Source organism: Nesoenas mayeri (genome assembly GCF_963082525.1).
Source record: "Nesoenas mayeri genome assembly, chromosome: 3".
NCBI lineage: Eukaryota > Metazoa > Chordata > Aves > Columbiformes > Columbidae > Nesoenas > Nesoenas mayeri.
The window spans coordinates 106,415,885-106,435,364 of record NC_137544.1 but is presented as its reverse complement, the minus strand read 5'-3'; positions in this window follow the sequence as shown (position 1 = coordinate 106,435,364).

Here is a 19,480-nt window from a genome sequence, read left to right as displayed (position 1 = left end):
GCCCAAATATTGTTGCTTCTTATACATAGAGCCAGACACAAGTCTGGTGTTTGCTTTTTTCCTAATCTATTCCTAGGGTTTCCCAAAATGAAAACTACAAATGTATTTAGTTTCCTTCCCAGCGCTGTTAAGCCTGACTCATGAACTCTACTGCCAAATTAAATGTGATCAAAAAAACCCTTCATAAAAATGCAAGCAAAAAGTGTTACTTGAAAGGCTTCCGAGCTCTATGCTCTGTTCTACTTTAGAAATGCACTGCAGATCAATTTGTTTTTTCTTATTATTTTGGAGGATAATCAATTAGACAGCGATTAAGGCGGATGTCTGAATGCAGCACGGCCATGGTGAGATTGAAAGAGGTGAAGATAACAGCGTTGCGCATCACATATTCAGTGGAGTTTCTGTGACAGTGGAAACCTGTTTCTCACTCTACTTGTTATTTGTTGGAATGGCCTGCCTGATAAGGCATGAATCATTTCTTTCTTCTTCCTCCTTACAAATGTTTATACTCAAAACCTCAAAAATCTGAAGCACAGCTTGTGGAAGAAGACTAAGTAGTTTCAGGGAGAAAATGAGTTTCAGGACTGGAGTTGCTGCAGTTTCGCTGTGTGTGGGTCTACTCTGATGCTGTTCTGATCATCGGATCTGTCATACCCTGTTGATGAGGAACGCTGGTTGGACTAGACACAACTTAAGGCCCCATGAAGTTAAATATGCTTTCCAAATCTGACCAGCATTTTCACCAATTGTGGCAGTGCTGGATGAATGTATTAAAACACAGTTTGTAAGCAAGTCTATCGCAGGGACCCCCACCCCACCCTTGTGTCAGAGTTGAAATAAATAGAATTATAACAAAAAAATTAAAGGATTCAATTGAAATATCAGACTTGTTCACCAAACCCCTACCTCAGATATAAGCAGACATAATAATTTTAAACAGAAGTGACTCAGCAAGCTATGGTGAATGTTGCCACAGTAGATACTTAATTTTATCATGTATTGAGTACAGAGATATACAAAAGCTTGAAAGCAGACACTTTTCTTTCTGAGTGTTGAATGAAATTCCAGCTATTTTGTCTCACCTTTTCTTTTTTTTTTTCTTTTTTTTTTTTTCTTTAATTTTCTGCTGCAGAATTTCATTTACAGGATAGCTGTTCATTACATGGGCACTTATCCTGCAATGCAAGTTAAACAGTCCCTCAGATGTTGGGAACCCTCTGGGTACTGGAGTCTTCTTTAAACTGCTTGAAGTCTGTGTTGAAATGTCAGCCAAAAGATTAAAGAATTGCTCTGTAGCCAAGTACAGGAGTGATATGTAATGAGATGCAATTTGCCTAAATGCAATTGTACATCATGAATGTTACGGTGCAACTAACAGCAGAATTCCTACTTTGAACAGCAGTGGAGACCTGAACTACACCAGCACCAAATCAGCTCTAAAAGAGGGACTGGAGTTGCTCGTGCCAGACCCAGCTTGCTGTGTCAGGAGCCTTCCCTGGAGCATTAGTAGTTCGCAAATAGTGCCGGCCCTTGGCAGATCACACAGGCTGGCCTTGCTATAGATTCATATGCAGGCAAGCTTGAGGGGAGGGAGGAATCTTGCATTTCCTTGTGGGAGGTGTTGATCTTGGATTAACAAGTTCTGAGTGGGTGGAGGTACACAGCACCTGCAGCTCTGTTCACAGTGTTTTGAAAAATGGGTGCTCAAGCATCAGAAGGATGGAAACCACCTATAATGAGATTTTTATGTTGTATTTGAGGAAGACATTTTCTATACAGCTGAATATGGGTGGGACTTTTATTTTTGTTGTATAAATTATTTGTAAATATATGAAATTAATCTAAAAATTTAAAACAAAACCAAAACCACAGAAAGTGTTTTAATTGAAATGCAAAGTTCATTGGCTTGAAATAAAGCTGATTTGCAGCAACAAAAAAAAAAAAAAGGGAGAAATTCCTCTTAGATAAAGATTTGTCATCATCCACTGAGACACTTGTGATCCAGGAGCTCTTTGATTCAATTCACATGAGGCAAATATGCTTTCTAATTACTGAGAAATTAATTTGAAAACCAAAACACATACCCTTTTTGCACACACTAAACATCCATCCTGTCCTGCTCAAATTTGCAAACTGTGTGTGTTGCCTATGGGTCCCTATAGGATAATTTACAGATACACATGAAATTATCCATTTTGTACACATTTCTAACACATTTTAAAAACCAGAAAAGAAAATATAGCAGCTGCCCACATTTGGGAAGGTGGGCACAGAGCAAGTGAAGTATTTGGGAGCCTTTTTAAACATACAGTAGCTGGTAACATTACATTTCTAGAGCATGTCTACTCACCTAGCCATAGGACTTACCTAAGCTTCACATGGATCTTTGTGACTAATTTCTTGTACATATATATGTATGTGTATAAACACTATAGTCTCACTCACAATCTGAATACTTCACAAATTACCTCAGCTTGTTTTAGTTGCATTTTTCTTTCCTAAACTGTTACATATTACAGAGCAGGTAAGAGGAGGATCCTCCAAGGATATTTGGTCAACCCCCCTATTAATGTCATATACTCTTTGATAACTGTCTTGAAACTTTTATAATGAATCCCCATCTAGAAGACATGCATGAATTTCAGTAAGATGAGGATAGCTAATGATAGAAAATTGAATGAAGATGGAAGGATAAGGCTGGACAATGTCACAATGCATATTTTCTATCCATGTACTCAGTTGAAGAAAAAAAAAAAGAAAGAGGAATTTACTTCTACTTTAGGCATAAAAATACGCACCCCATTTTGGTTATTTCTGATCAGAACTAAAGGAAGTGGGTGGTTAATCTTCTCAGAACTGGTCATGATATTAATATTTTTGTTTGTTTTATAGCTTCCTTTAAAGTTCTTGAAATAAATGCATCTTTATGAAAACCTTTGAATTTAATAAGATTATATATGCTAATAGAAATATAGTTGTTTTAGACTATTCCAAAAGATTCTTCTGCCTCTTTTTTTCTTTATGGGCCAGCCTGAGCAAATTTAAGAAACGTGATTTTATAGGAGGTAGAGGACTACTCTTATTTAAAACCAGTCTTCCACACAGAATTATAAATGCACATTCACCAGTTGATTTCGATAATGTTGAGAATGCTGCACTGTGACAGCTGGGGGGCATGAGATGGTCACAAAATTATATCCTAGTGATATTATTTTTTTAAAGCTTTATACAGAATACAGTTTTTATACTAATTTGGTGATGAATTAATAGATATTATAGGGCCAGTTTGTATGTGCTGTTGCCATAATTGAAAGAAAAGAGAATGAGCTGAATTCAAATGAGAAGTTTTAAAATGTGATGATATAGTTTAGGCTGCAATTACCTAAACTGTATCTAATTTATGCTCCACAGTTGTGTGCTGGTTTGTATTGGCCACAGACCTATCATCTTCAAAGGATTAGGAGCAAGAACTGGGGAAATGCACACTAAAAAAACAAGGCTTGGAGGGATGTTTCGTGTTGGTTTACCTGCCAGAAGTTGCAGGAGGGGGGCGGAATATTTTGCTTGCTTTAGAACACGTTTACTGTACATCAGAATGGAAATACAGATACCTGGTGGGGTTGGGTGGCATGCAGTGCTATGAAAGACAGATCTGCAAAAATTGTCAGTGAAAGGTTTTATATGTCCCAAGCTACAATCAGAAATGGAAAGGTGAATGTGGGGCTTTAGAACCTATGTTGGGGAAACGGATGAATGTGGGGGGACGCATGAACTCACTGCACGGCACAGCAAGCTGCAGCTTAGGAAAAGACAAGCAAGAAAACTGTATGCAAGGAGGAGGGAGGGAAAGCTGTAATGCAAGGGGAGAGGCTTGTATTTAGCTTGTCTTTGCTTGAAGATTGGTGTCCCTTAGCTGAAAAAGGAATGACTTGCAGCTAATCTCATCCTTATGACTACAACTTTGTGTACATGTGATGAAGTTAAATACCTAAGCAGTAGCGGTCATATTTGAGAAGGCCCTAATGGTACCCTGTTCTGCAGTTTTCCTTCATTTAAATACGTTGAGTGACCTCTAATCACAAGAAACCTTGAGAAGCAATTTCTGGAGCCTTTGAACGGGTCTTTGGCCAGAATAAATGATGTCAACTGTAATGGATGCCTTGAGGCAAGACAGATTTGTGCTGTTTGAAGCAGTTCGTGAAACAGCTATAATAACTTTTTTCATATTGTGTAAATTATTTATTTGTCTTCTATGGTCACCTTTTACAGATATTTTAGCAAACTAATTAATTTGCAGACTATTCATAGAAAACTCTTCCAATTATGTTTGGATGTACATCAGATATCTGGATCTAGGAGTTACACGCTGCATGGTATAAACAGGTTATTTTATTCATTGAATAGATTCAGGTTACCTTGACTGAAGAAATACAAATGCAAGAATTTTGTCATTATATTCAGATTTTAAAAAGAGTATTTTAAAGAAGTTAATGTAAAAAGCTGTGAGGTGGTTGAAGAAAATTCAATAGTAAGGGAGATGCCATATTTGCTGATGTAGTTATTATGAACTGTTTATTTAGTCTCTCTTATTTTCACAAAATACTAATGCAAGAGGGCATAACGAATTATGAAATATAGTTCTCTTCAGCTTAAGAAAGGCCTACATGTGTGGTACTTCCAAACACAGCAGTGCTGGTTGACAGCTTCTCTAGTCTGAAGGCTGAAGGTCAAGGCAACGCTTTATTTAGCAGAGTGATATTTGTTATTTATGCTGGAAATTATGGTGTTATATATATATTTATATATTTGTGTGCATATGTATACATATTTATACACATAAATAAAATAATATAGATGTATTATTTTTTCCTCATGAAGTAAAACCAAGAAATACTGACTACTAATCATGGTGAAGAAGGAGGAAAGGGCAGTGCTTCACTGGAATTAAAAACTGATTTTCAAACTGTGTCAGAACAATAAAAGTGGTTGCTTTTGATGCTTATGGATAAGGATATTGGCATGTTGAAAAAATGGGAAATTCAAAGCACTCATGAATCCTTGAACAAGAATGTCAGGCAAATATTGCCAAGCAAATGAAGATAAGTAATGTCTGATAATGACTGTCAAGCAGACAAGATGCAAATGAAGCTGAACAATGTTGGGTGACAATTATTAAGTAGACATGAACAAATCGAGATGAATTATGAGAGATTATGAATGTTGAGTAGGCAAGAAGCAAATGAAGATAAACAGTGTCATGTGATGTTTACTGAGCAGATAAAAAGAACAAACATTTTTTCTTTTTTATATGGTTTGTTCACAATGGATTCCAAAGTAAAACCCTTTTGGTATGGGCTTGCATGTTTTGAATTTAGAGTGTCTGACTGTTAGATAACACTGAAAAAGCTTCTGGTTATCTTTCTTTTTAAAACACTGCAAATGTATGCCATAGTCTCCTGGTAGCTGACCTCCTCCTTGGATTTAGTCACAGTTGAGATATGGCCCTTGCAGTGAGCTCCTCATTTAAAGAGCAGTGTCATGCTGTGGGTGCTAAAGGAAGCAGAAAGGTTTATTAAAGCTTCTTCATTACATTCAGGCTTTTATAAATATGAACTGTTCTGTTTTTTATGCTTACCTATTTCTCTCTTGTTGAATTTTAAGTAGAATTTATGTTCTTTTCCTGCAACAAACAACCTTATTGTTTCATTTAGTAATCTTAAGAAGGAATATTGTCTATAATATTCCCACATTTTATACTTGGGTTGGATCTAAACTCAAGAAAATTTACAAATTGAGTTTTAAGTCCTGAGTTTTACTGATGACAAGGGATGTCTAAAATAAGAGGCAGTTAGAGGGATCAACACCTACCTATTTCAAAAGATCATCAGTCAGATCATCTTAGGCATCTAAGCCAGAAACCCTGAAGGGACAGCTTAATTGGGTTTCCTTCATTTTGGAGTGTTTTGGCTCTTCTATCACTCAATTGTTCTTCACGTGTTTGTGTGATGTTCTGTCCGTGTCATCTACTTTGGTGATGGCAATTAATATTACCTACCCATTCTAGTTAAAATGCAGTGTTTTCTATTTTAAAGCAAAGCACAATGGAACACTGGCCAGTAGTTGTCTTGTGGTAGTATTTGAAATACTAAAGTACTTGTCCATATTTCCATTATCCCATTCCCTCTCTCCCCATATTAAGCTAGCCACTGTAAATCTGAAGTCTAATTTACCCTGCTTGATTTTCTCTTCCCTGCAGTCACTGCCTGAAAGTGACTCCAGTATTATGCCATTCTGATCAGAAACACTTTACTTGTTTGTTTGTTTTTCTCTTTGAAATATGTGCCGCTTGCCCCAGCCCCACAGCTCTGTTGTCCTGGTCCCTGGTGGTGATGGCTACCCTGGGACACCTTGTGCGGGCAAAGCAGGCTGGGGAGCTGGTCTCTGACTCTTTCCTCATCTACATGTTACCTACAGGTGTTACTTTTCCATCACAGTTTCACTCTGGTGACTCAATTTCATAAGACTGTCCTGCTTTCCTCTGTGGTTTCCAGTTAGATGTTGCAGAAGCAATGGGCAGAGTGTGACTCATACAGACTCCTTAGGCTCTTTCTATTGACACTTCTATTTTTCCACATCAGCCTGCTAGTTGTCACGTCATATCTGTTCTTGAGAAGAAACAAACGGAAAAGCATTTTACTAGACGTGTCTCTCTTCTCCCAGATGGGTAGTTCCTCCCACAGTAATTGCAAGTTTTGACCCAAGTACCCAGTCTCTTTGTGTGATGGACACCCCCAGCTGCCCATGCCTGAATTGCAGCCAGTCTGGCAGATAGCAGGAATGGTAATCTGCTGGTGTAGGTGGCGGTCTGGAAAAGGTGGGTGAAAGAGAAGAGAGACTAGCCACCGCAGATCTTGTTGCTGTCTTTCTGTGTTTGGTATTTACTACCCAACTGGATGGAAGAATGGTGATTAATTATGGGGACTAAGTATTTAATATGTTGTCTTTGTGGTGTCTTCTGTGATGTCAGGAACAGGCAAATCTGTGCATCTTATGAAACTTCTGTACATGATCTATGTAAGAGGATGCAGAGATCTTTACCTTTCCCATTCAGGTATGAAACACTGACCCAAAGACATGCTGAGCACAGCATGGGATTTGATACCAAATCTGAGACCATTTCTCCACCCTAAACAATGTTTTGATAACAGCCATGGATGCTTATTCAATCATCCCCCAGTCCTGCTCATTTCTTCAGTTTTCTCTTCTGGGTAACACCTCCCATAGCAAGGAACCGGGCCCACTTTTGCCATTTGTGAACCTTGTGAAACAGGGAACATTAGGTGAAATGTAGCCCTGGAGCTCAAGGTGCAGCTTCAAGTAGAACTGGTTAGCAGTTAACTTTCCACTGTTTGGACATCTTGGTATTTCACATTTTAAAGCCTCAACTTGATAAAAAAAACCTCAACATATAACAGCTTTCATAACTTTCAGTCAGTTGAAAGGTTCAGTTTTTATTATAACTATTTAAAAGACAAGACTTTAAAACAAAGCAATTCTGAAATAGGTAATTAATCTTTCCATTTCGAAATTGTGGGAAAGGATTGTTTTGCCATTTACATGGTTTCTTTTTATAGTGTTACAAAGAATTTTCTTCAGAATTTTTCACTTCATCATTTTTGCTAGAGAAAGTTTATATTGAAGCTATTTTTTTGCCAGTTCTCAGTCATTACAGAGAATATTTGTTTTAAGGGTCATTGGCTCCCTGTGTTACTGTGGAGAACTCTTTACTAAGTAACCTTTATGATTTGCTGTTATCCAGAAACTGAGTTAACTGGGTCTGTTCTCACTGTTGCCTGCCATTTGGAGCAAGTACAGCAACAAATTTAAAACCTGGTTAAATATTTGGCTATGATCAATATATTTCCTATATCACTAGAATGAAACTCAAACTCCCAAAAGAACCGGAACAATGGGAAGAAATCAGTGTTTATTTAAGTAGTAGTGGAGCTTAATTATTCCTTTAGTTATGTTTATCTTTTTGTGTTTGTATGTCTATATCTACAGATAAAGTTATAAATAACTGTCATTTCATTCCAGTTTAAGCAGAAATAGTTTATCAAAATGTTATGATGTAAGTACATAATAAACTAGGAAATTTTCAAAAGCAGTTACCTGATTAACTGGCCGTTATAAAACACAGATTACAGATGAACATTATGGCTATCATGTACTGACCTGTATTGAAATATAGTAGCCAAGAAAATTGAAATTGTTATCTACTATGAAAAACCTAGACTTAGAATTTCATGCCTAAAGTTGTCTTTTGATGTATCCTTATTCTGTGTAGTGGAAAAACTATGGAAAACTATTTTTTAAACTCTTAACTTGTAGAAGTATTAACTAAAAAAAAAAAAGACTGACTGGTCTTCTCTATAATTAGTGAGGAAATATGGAAAAGTTTGGGTTGAAATCTGATGAACATCAATGAACTAGAGAAGAATCCTTGATATTACTACAGCTGCAAATCCTCCACAATATCCACAAACATTTTCCAGTCTGAGGAACATTAATGTAAGTACATGTGATATAACAAAGGTTTTTGTCATGGGCTTAAGTCCTGCCAAATTCAGTGCCACTGGGCTTACTTCCCTTAGTTTCTTGTTATCCCATTACTGCCTTACAAAAAGCGTAGTCTTAAATAGTACTAGATGGACTTCCTTTCTTCCCATTTTGGCATTTTATCCCTTTGAAAACAAGGATTTTCATGTGGTGGGTTTGAAGGCTCCCAGTACAGCACAAGATGTTTCCAGGTCAGATACAGTGTGGATGACATCTTCTTTCTTGTTCCTGATTGTAAATAGTCAAATGTTGGTCTTCCTTATCTTACAGTTTGGGAAAGAGAAAATTAATAGGTGATTTTTTGCTTCAAAAAAAGCACCAATGACATTAATTTGTAATATTTTAATAGCATCTAATGAAATCACAAGACTTTTTTTTTTTAGTGGATTGGAAGTTTGGCACAATGAAATTATGCAGCATTTTTCTTCAAAATACCTCCATGTGTTATCAACCTGCCACTCAAACATTCAAATCTGAGTACCCTTCAGCTCAACATCTTAGACAGGATTGTGGATGGAAATTGAGCTACATGTTAGGAATGTTGCTCATCACCATTTTCTGGGTTTTGTGTTGTTTTAATCTTTTTTTGGTGTGTATTCTTTCTGGCTCTTCTTTGACATTTCAGGCTATAAAACAGCTATTATAGAAAAGTTTAATATAAAAAAAGGAGCAATGTCTAAGTTTATAAATTTAGCATTCTTTATTTATTATGATCTTTAATAGGTGTTCCAGGGTCTGTAATTATGAAAGCTATTTATAAATAGCAAAATGAAGTGCACCTATGCTACTGAATCAACAGAAAAACACTGAATTATAGTCAAGTTGATACAGTTTCACATTCTTTTATTTTGTAGTATAAAGCACCTTGGACTGCTGCTGCTCTGTGGGGTTTTTGTGTAGCTTTTTTTTTGTAGTGTTCTTGCCAGTCCCTGTCACTCCATCTCCCTGACACCTGTAAAAAGAAGTGAGATTTTATCAATTATCACTTAAAATATCATCAGAAAAATGGAATTGAAACACCTCCAGTCCCCCCAGATGCCCCATACCATCAAAACATTACTGCTTTAGAAAAAAAGTGATTTTCTACCTCAACCAGCTGACAGCATATGAAGAAAAATTTGGACTGTGGTCTTGGAGGACAAGTTCATCTAGTGGCAGATTTTTTGCAAAACCATAGTAATCCCTCAGATGCAGAAACTGCAGAAAATCTCTCTATACCTCCTTTTTTTTTTTTTTTCATATGTGTTCCTGATAAACTTTCATTTTAATTTAATCTGTATCCCCTGCAACATCAGTTATTACTGGCTGGTATCTGCTGCTTCAAGAGATCTGGAGGAAAAGAGCAGAAGATGACATGCAAACAGGACTTCTTGTGCTGATACTGTTGAAGCCATCCCATAAAAATACTTAAAATGCAAGGGTCCATCTGCGGACATGTTAACCAGTTACCTTAGGACACTTATATGCTAGAGAGGCTTGTCTGTTAGTACAGGGATAGATGTTTCCTTTTCAAGCAAAAAAAAAAAAAAAAAAAAGGTTCTAATCCTGAAGAATAGATATAAATCTTGAAGTAGGCTGAATTTAACTGACGACATTCAGTGTTAGACCTCTTCGTACACATGAAGTTAAACTCTTTGCCTAGTGGCAACACAGGCTTTTATTAGCATGAGGTGGCAGCAGCGGGCACTTCCCTATAGCACCGCTGCCCCCATTCTTACCTAGAGACATGATTCGGTGAAATAAAAATATTTTCTTGGCCCCTTATATCCCCAGCCTTACAGTTTAAAGTGTGAAAAATGAGAGTGATTTTGATGGCCCTGTCATGGTGATTGCCCACCTGAATGAAACTGGGACTAATAAGGTCCTGATACTGCACTCGTTACTCAGGCAAGGTTTTAATTAACTAAGGTGCCAGGTCCCTAATGTCTTATCCTCAAGAACCTTCTTTCCTCTGTGATGCTTCCCTTCAGCTTCCAATTTCAAAACTGATTACACTGAATGCAGGTTCCTTCATTTTGTTATAATAAAAATCTTTGCTAATAAGATAAACGGAAGATGTTCGTTTTTCATCTTGTGGTGTTTCAGTGCATGCTGTTAGCACTCTGAAATAATAATACCTCAGAAACTTTTTCTCAAGTTTTGAGAAGGCAACAAAATTACAGTCAAGAATCATCTTTCTTTTAGTATTATTATTATTTTTGTGTTCTTTTCCTCTGGTGCTAACTGGTTATTAGTTCAATCTTATGTCTGCAAACCCTGTAGAATAAGATTTTTGAAGTAACATCTGTCTCTTCTAACAACTTGTGTGAATTGCTGTGGGAATGGAATTTATTTTGACTCACCTCCAGTTCCAAAAGTATTTGTGTGTTCTTATCTATTAAGAATGAGTCTGCAAAAGATCTATATGCAAGTCTTTGTATGATAGACAAGAAAGTTTTACCCGAGGCATACTTTCCTCATACTATAGCCAAATCAATGCTCTGCCCTTGGAGCCATCCAAATCCCAGAATGTAGCTCTTTTATAAACTTGTAAATTGCAGAAAAGCACTACATCTTCTTTTTTTTTTTTTTTTTTTTCTTTTCTTTTTTTCCCATGCACTGGAATAGCTTTTTGTTGTACAGAATAAAATGAGGCTGCATAATAACGAAGCTAGTCAAAGGTTTCTGGTAAAGTTTTTTCACTCTAATTCAGCTAGCTCATTGGCAGGATTCCTTCAGACTTTGCTAGACTTTATATTATGACTTTATTTTTTTCTTCTCCACAGAACATCTGTGAAACTTCATTGACATCTATGGAATTTCACAGTAAAAAAAAAAAAACAAAAAAACATTCATTTGAGGTTTACTAAAATATTATTTACATTAGATATGGTCAGAAACATCAAAGGAACTTCTGTTTTGAGAGATAGTGTATTTGACACACAACAAATTCTTTGGGTTTAGACTTCTAAAAGATATAGTTGCTTTCAAGTAGTTTAACTGTTGATGCTTATGTTAGCTGGGAGAGCTGGATGAACCCAAGAAATGTGAAGACTAGGACTTAGTATGCACATAGGGCCTTTACAACCATGGAAGAAATATTAGAGGATAGACAATCATTTGCAGTGCTAATGCAACTCTAATATCTGAGATTTGATTTCTACAGAAATTGGAAGTAGTTGGACAGTCACAAATGGTTCCAGCTGATGGCTCCATAAAGCCCTGAATCCAGGTCTGCTGAGTACTAGCGAGGCAGCTCCACAGGTTTCTGTCATGTCCAGCCAACTTCTGTGAGTTTGTGCGTGGCTGTGCAAGGAAGCCCATGTCTGGCTAACAGATCTGAACAACATGGCAGATGTGAGAGCACCTCTTATGTATTTTTGTTCCTGCCCCAGCTGTGTCTCACAGTGTTGTTTTCAGTCCATTTTGTGGGTGACATTAGCTTTTACATTCTTATTTTTGAGTATGCTGGGTTTCTTTAATCTCTGTATCAGTGTGGCAATAGTGTTGGAAGGCAAGTCTTTAATTGCATGTTGTTTTTCATTTCAGCACCTTGCAGAATTGGTTATCTTTACAGCTAAGCTGTAAGATTTTTTAGATCTTCTAAAAGATTGGTTTGATAATTTACTTAGACTCTATATCAGTGGACCAACAGTTGACATACTTGGGTTTGTACATGGTACTGACCATCTGAATCTCTTGGTGTTTCTGAAGACCAGGCAGATATTCATCTGGCAGACATTATATTGGCTCTCCCCTCAATTAGGGCATTCTTTTTTCTTTGCAGTTTGTTAATTTTGTTACATCCATAAATCCTGTCTGTCAGCCTTTTCATTCTCTGGATAAATGTATACATTATTATCCTTCAAATGGTTCATAGATGTACTGGCAACTTAAAAGCTTATTATTGTGTGATACCTATCCAGTCAGTAAATTGAATCTAAGCCAATCAAGCCATTCTGGTGTTTGGGAGAGGGGATATCATCTCTCTTCCCCTTCTTTGGGGGGAGAAAAATGCTTATAAATAACAATTTCTAGATTTAGGATTGAGTCTTCCATATACAGAAATTCCTTCGCCTGGACTAAGACAGGACAAGTTTTCATATGAGGATAAAAGAATAAGCTGTTTTTCAGTTCAGGTTACCACCTAGTTGCATGCAAAGGATATTGTTAGGGCCAGAATGAAAATTTCAGCCTCACAGGCTGATTTGCTGCTTAGATATTTCTGTGAGAATATGGTTTATATGACTTTCTGCTCTGCTTATGGTAAATCAGTGTGGCTATAGGGAAGGCAGTGAAACCATGTCAGTTTATATGAGATGAAGATCTTCCCCCTCCATATCAAGAAAGAAATGGAACAGAAGTACCTTTATACACTGTGGAGGTTACCTTAATCATCCTTTTTTTCAGTTTATCAGCTCTCTTCAACCTTATCTTGTCAGAGGATCTTGTGGCTGGGTGAATGGTAGTGATGAGTGCTAAGTCTTGAGCTGCTGTTAATGTTGGTCTATTATTTATCTGGGGAGCAGGACTATAAGGGCTGATAACAAATCTGTGCAGCAGTTTTCCCCGTTGCACAGACCAACCTCTGACAGTTTATTTTTTCCTCACACTGACTGATTCCCCACCCCCAAGAGAAGTGACAGAAATAACACTTTTTATCCTGCTGCTATTTGTTTATTAAGTTGTGTGCCCAAAATCTGTGAATTGTGTTCTCCTGACAGATGAAGAATGTCTCAAGTTTATTTTTGTGCCTTCACGATAATTATTGTTAACTAATGGCTGAAAAGGAAAAGGAACTTCCAGTGAATACTTTCTCTAGACCAAGTGTGTTTGTGGGCTGTCCTTCATACTTATCACTATGGTGTACAGGTACCTCAGATACTAGAGTTTGATTTTTCTTGTACTCTTCAGAAATTGTTTCATTTCTTTTTTTACAGATAGTGAATGGGAGCAAATTTTTACCTATAATTATTATCCCCTTAATACTTTTTCTTATGGTTGATAAAAAGGCAAAGAGGAAAAAAAAAACTGAACCACAGAAAGGCTATCCAAGGTGTAGCTTTGGACAGAGCTCATTCCCTCACCCCAAGAACTAAACATGGCTGTATGGCTGGAAAAGTTAATATAGTGTTAAGACTCCTGGAACAGCTTAGAGGTGGGAGAGAAGAGCAGCTGCATCTGCATGAGCAAGCAGTGTAGCACCACAGGGGAGAATAAGTAGGGGGAAGAAATTCATGCTGAGAACCTGACATGAATGGGGAACGAGATGCTAGAAAGCAGCTGTGCAGAGAAGGATCTGGAGGTTCTGGTCAATGGCAAGTTGAACATGAGCCAACAGTGTGCCCTGGCAGCCAAGAGGGCAACTGTGTCCTGGGTGCATCCAGCAGAGCATTGCCAGCCAGGCAAGGGAGGTGATTGCCCCACTCTGCTCTGCACTGGTGCGGCCTCAGCTGTAGCACTGTGTGCAGTTCTGGGTGCCACAGGATAAAAAAGGGTATAAAGCTACTGGAGAGTGTCCAGAGGAGGGCTACAAAGTTGGTGATAGGTTTAGAGAGGAAGTTATATGAGAAGTGGCTAAAGTAACTTGGTTTGTTCAGCCTGAAGCAGAGGAGACTGAGGGGAAACCTCATTGTGGCCTATAGCTTCCTCACAAGGGGAGGAGGAAGGGTAGATGCTGATCTCTTCTCTCTGGCGACCAATGACATAACCCAAGAGAATGGCAGGAAGATGTGCCAGGGGAGGTTCAAGTTGGTCATTAGGAAAAGGTTCTTCACTCAGAAGGTAGTGGAGCACTGAAACAGGCTCCTGAGGGAGGCGGTCATGGCCCCAAGCCTGTCAATATTCAAGAACAGACTAGACAGTGCCCTCAGACATATGGTGTGAACTGTGGGGTTGTCAGATGCAGGGATGGGAGTTAGACTTGATGATCCTTATGGGTCCCTTCCAGCCCAGGACATTCTAAGAATTTGTGTGCCGATGTTGTAGTCATCTGAGGGTTTTTACTTTACATCAGCTCTTCTCACATGAGTATCCTTAAAGCCTTGAGGAATGACCAAAGCAGGTCCGTGCAAGTCTTGAGAGGCTTTGAGTGGGGGAGGTTTGCACAATGCCTCCACCATTAGACCCGATGGGGACAGTGGTGGGGTAGAGGTTATTTGCAGGATTTGGTTGCCAGCCTGCTGTGTTGGAAACACTGCAGACCCCTGTGCTATGGAGTCCTAAGGCCCTACTCAGACAAAATGGATCACACACAAGGTCTTACTTTGTCCAACATGTGAGCAGCATGGAGGTGGAGCATGTATGTACTGATGCACACTGTCAGTGACGCAGCTGCAGTGCCTGTGTTGCAAATAGTCTCTGAATGAGATGCTGGTGCCCTGCAGGATACTATATGGCCATGCAAGGGAGCCTTTCCATCTCAGCTGGCACAACAAGGTCTCACTGTGCCTGTCTGTGGGAGCTACCCTGACTATGTTACTTCTGCTCCTTTATGTCTTTTTTGATCTTTGCTGTGTGATGAGTTGTGTCCATGACTGACAACTCCTTAGGATTTAGAGGCTGTCTGTGGAGAAATGGAGCTGACACGTGGTTGCAGCAGGTTCTGGAAAGCGAAGGGGGTGAAGAGGATTTGTTCACAAAGGCAAAATGTGGCTACATTCCTATGCACAGAGTGAGATAGGGGATTTGTTTGCTCTCCTCTTTGCTAGATGCAGGGCAGAGATGATTGGCCATGAGAGTTGCACTTAGCATGGTGGGCTGCAGGCACAGCTTGCTTAGTCTCCAGGATGGAGCTAGGAACTTGTACAGGGTTGTGAGTGGCCAGGTGGTTTCTGAGGCTGCTGCCAGCTGCTATGCGGAAGATTTCTGAAGCTCAGAGCCTCATGCTCTCCTGCAGGCTTTTGTGCATGAGAGTCCCTATGCCAGCAATGCAGATATTAAGGTGCACACTCAGAAATGTGTTTCCACCTGAATTCATGGGGATGCATCTGCCATGCCAGCCCTGAGGTCTGGTGGTTGTTCCTGTTCTTAAATTTTATTGAATACTGATTGCCACCCTTTGATATATGGCAGCTGCCATCAGGTTATAATGGTCCTGACACTGCAGCTGGGTTATGGTCCCATGAGAAAAGCCTTCAGCCCTCTCACATGAGCATAACTGTGTCCATGGGACGTTATATAGCATTGTAACTTGTTAAAGCAGGAAAGGCACTTCATTACCACTTCAATGTTCCGTGTCTGGAGAGTCTCCTGCTGGTGCAGGTGCTGTTGCTCCATGCTGGAGAATGTGAAGGTACAAACTGCTTACTGGTTTGGAGCTTTGCATCCACATTCATGGTGGGAACTTATCAGGTGTGGTCCTTCTGGTTGTGAACTCTGGTTTGGTTTCATTTGCAAGAAACCCAGTTTGCATGCATGATGATTACTCTGTGATGCAAAACAAGAAGATGCCATATGCAGACAGCTGAGCAATTAGCTTCAAAGGTGGTCTCCTGTTCTGAAATAAAAAGCTGACATAGGTGTATGCAAAGGGGATATCATCCTTCTTTGCTGTGAGTCCTTTGTTCTTTTTAGAACACATTAATTGCTCTATCATCTTATTACTTCTCATTACAAGGGTCATAGTATTTGACCATCACTGTGACAATTATGCTATCACTACTATCAGCAGAAGTTATAACTGTATATATGTATCTCTATACCTGGAGTAACTTCATCTTCAACACAATTGAGAGCATCAGAAGAAAGTCTAGAGGAGAGATTCAAAGATTGGTAGGAAACACAGTTTCTCCTCAGTCCCAGCTGTGTGGTCTGACCTGATCCAATACTGGGAGGATGCAAACCTCTGTTCCCATGAAGCACTGAGCAAGTCTAGGAAAGATGGCTGGTTACAATAAAGTGTGTTTCTTGCTAAGGGTTTCTTTTTTATTTTTCCAGTTAGTCTTGCTTTGTTTGAGTCACTCTGTTTTGTGGTTGGTTGGTTGGTTTCACATTTCCTTCTTTCCAGTTTAGGAAAGAAACAAAAAAAAAACCCAAAATCTTTGGGGAATATGACATAAACAGTCCTCCTCATATCTACCTTCTCCTTCCCATACATCATACAATAAAGTGCAGGTAGCATCACTGCTGTCGATTCAGTCCCTGAAAGATCCTGAGCAGCCTGTTCCCACGCCATCAGGTTTTGATTCACTCTGCCAACCTGAATTACTGCTAACTGTGAGTTTGTACCTTTTAAACTACACTACAGTGTATCTCATATTTAGCATTGCAAGATGCTGAGAACTAAAAGAAGATTATGCAGCCTCAGTCCCTCTAGGATGGTTTGTTATTAATGAGTTTAACACCTATACTTAATACAGTCATTTAGTTGCCGTTAGAGATGTGACATCAGTTCAGACTTAAGAACTCTCAAATTGTTTTGTCTGTCTCACAGATTAATTGGCTGATTACAGATAGAAATTTTAGGTCCATCAGATTCATCAAGCTAATTAATTGAATTACTTCACCAAGATATTAGACGGCAAACTTGGAAGTGTGCTGAAAATACCTACAATAGTTACATAACTCTTAATGAAACACTAATTTCAAACATTAAAAATAATGAAAATACAAATTATAATATGCTGAAAAAAATCAGAGTTTTGAAAACTGATTTAAATATTTTCTATGCAAGAAGCCCTAGAAAAAAAAAAAAAAATACTTGCTATTTTCCTGTACTGGTTGAACTAGAAAAGAAGGTGAAAGGAGGACCTAGTGGGTGATATTGCTTAGAAAAATAATTGATATAGTTTCCAGCTCTGAAAAAAAAAAAGAAAAAAAAAAAAAAGGTTTCACATTTGATGAACTTGTTTAATCTGGCCTCAAAGTGGAATATACTTATTTTGCCTTAGTAAAGAGAAACATTATTATTTCTTTAAGATTTTTTGATTTTTAAGTGCTCTAGGACAGACAATGCAGGTGTTTCATTTTGATTTTTATTTCAAAACTGTTTTTTTTTTTTTTTCATTTTCCTTTTATTTTCCCTTTGGCCAATAGAGTTAATTTAATCTTCAGCCATTCATGTGTGTGTGAAAACATTTTGTTCAAGCATTTGTGAATGTTTCAGTGATTTTTAGTAACTTTTAAAATTTATTCTTTCTAAACTCATTTTGTACAATCAATCTACATTTATTGTGGTTGGAGAAAACGAAAGCTGAAATTTCACTACGTTTAACAGGTAACTCTCATAAACATTTGAGACTTAATTTTAAATCAAGGAGAAAAGCAACAGTGAAAGAGGTTGGACTTGCATCCTCAGTGAGGTGTTACTATTGGAAGAATATGATTACTTTTGTGGCTAAACCCAGTTGGCTCAAATGATCACGGGTTTATCTGTTGGTAGACCAGAAGATATGACAGCTAAATCCTATTGAGTAATATGTGCCAATGGGACTCCTGTTGTGTACTTTGGTTTAGCCTTGAAAACTTTGTTATCAATACACAAAGGTATTGAAAGTGGGTTTTATTTTTAAATTAAGATTGGGTTCATTTCTTTCTCAAGGATCCTTCACGCCTTATGATTACAGAAAGAGAGGCACAGTCTTCCACTCTTGTGAACATATGGTTTATACGATCAGAGATGAGCGATTATTTTCTACCTTTCTTTTCTACGGTCTTCCTGATATCATTTTGCTTTGTGGCAAATCTGAAGAAAGTATTTTCTTCATTAAATATTGAGTTTTAAAGACAGCTATTACATGTATAGCGTTGTAAGCAGTGATAGCAAACTTTGATGTCGCAAGCTAATGCAATCGTGCTCTCAGATTAAAGCATTCCTGGGAGCTGGCGCTCTTGTTACTGGCTCGGGAGCCACAAAGTCTAAAGCATCTTTATACTCAATACCCAGGGAAGGAGTGTTTTTTGTTTTCCATGTATTTTCACAATCTGCAGGAATGGTAGATTTTCATTCTGTGTTTAAACAAGGAGAAAATGAACACAAGTAACTGCAGAAGTGTTAACAACATTTAGAATAACTTTTCACATATCGGGATAGGTTTTTTTCCCCTCTGTCTTGGGCACTCCATCCTGCTAAGGCTTTGGAAAGCAGCCAGAGGAACAGAGCAGATGTCTGATTGGCATCAAAGAAATCTATTGGCTCCACCATCCCTTGCTCCCTCTCCACACAACACCAAGGGTAGGTTTTTGAAGCGTGGGCAGAAAATAAGTGGCTGGTCCAATGCAGTATTTTCAGTAATTGACACAAGCTGGAAGAATTCTTCATATTTCTCTTAAAAAACATGAGAACAGACCAAGAGCAGCTTTGCTTAAATAACTGGTTTGTTGATGAGCCAATTCTCCCTTGAAAGGATTTTGGGATAGAAGTACATAATACCTGTTATATTTCTGCAGATATAACACTGTTCCTTTTATGTTCCAATAAAAATTACCTTTGCCCAGCACATATGTACAACATAGGTTCTTTGGAGCAGAAACCAATCTTTATCATCATCACGTTTTGAGTAAAAACTGAGATTGTAAAAATCCAGTTTACCCTGAGTGATCCTTGCTCAGAGAATGTTCCTGTCCAGATGCAAGTATGAACAAGCTTCTTCCGAGCTAGCTATATACTAAAAACTAGTGACAAATAAGAAAATTCTTTGTTGTGAGCATTAGAGGAAATCCCAGGCCTCATCATGGTTCTGTAATAAGGACTTGCTGCATGTCATAGCTGTTTTCTTTTGTTGTTTCCCAGTTTAAGGCGGTGATGGCGTAGTCTGAGACAGGCTTGGGAATGCTTTTGCCTCACCACAGGTTGACTAGTACCTAGTTAAATCCTAGCCATAAAGTCGGTATAAAGTTCCCTTTGCTTTTGCTCCAAACTTATATTTTTATATAGATTCTG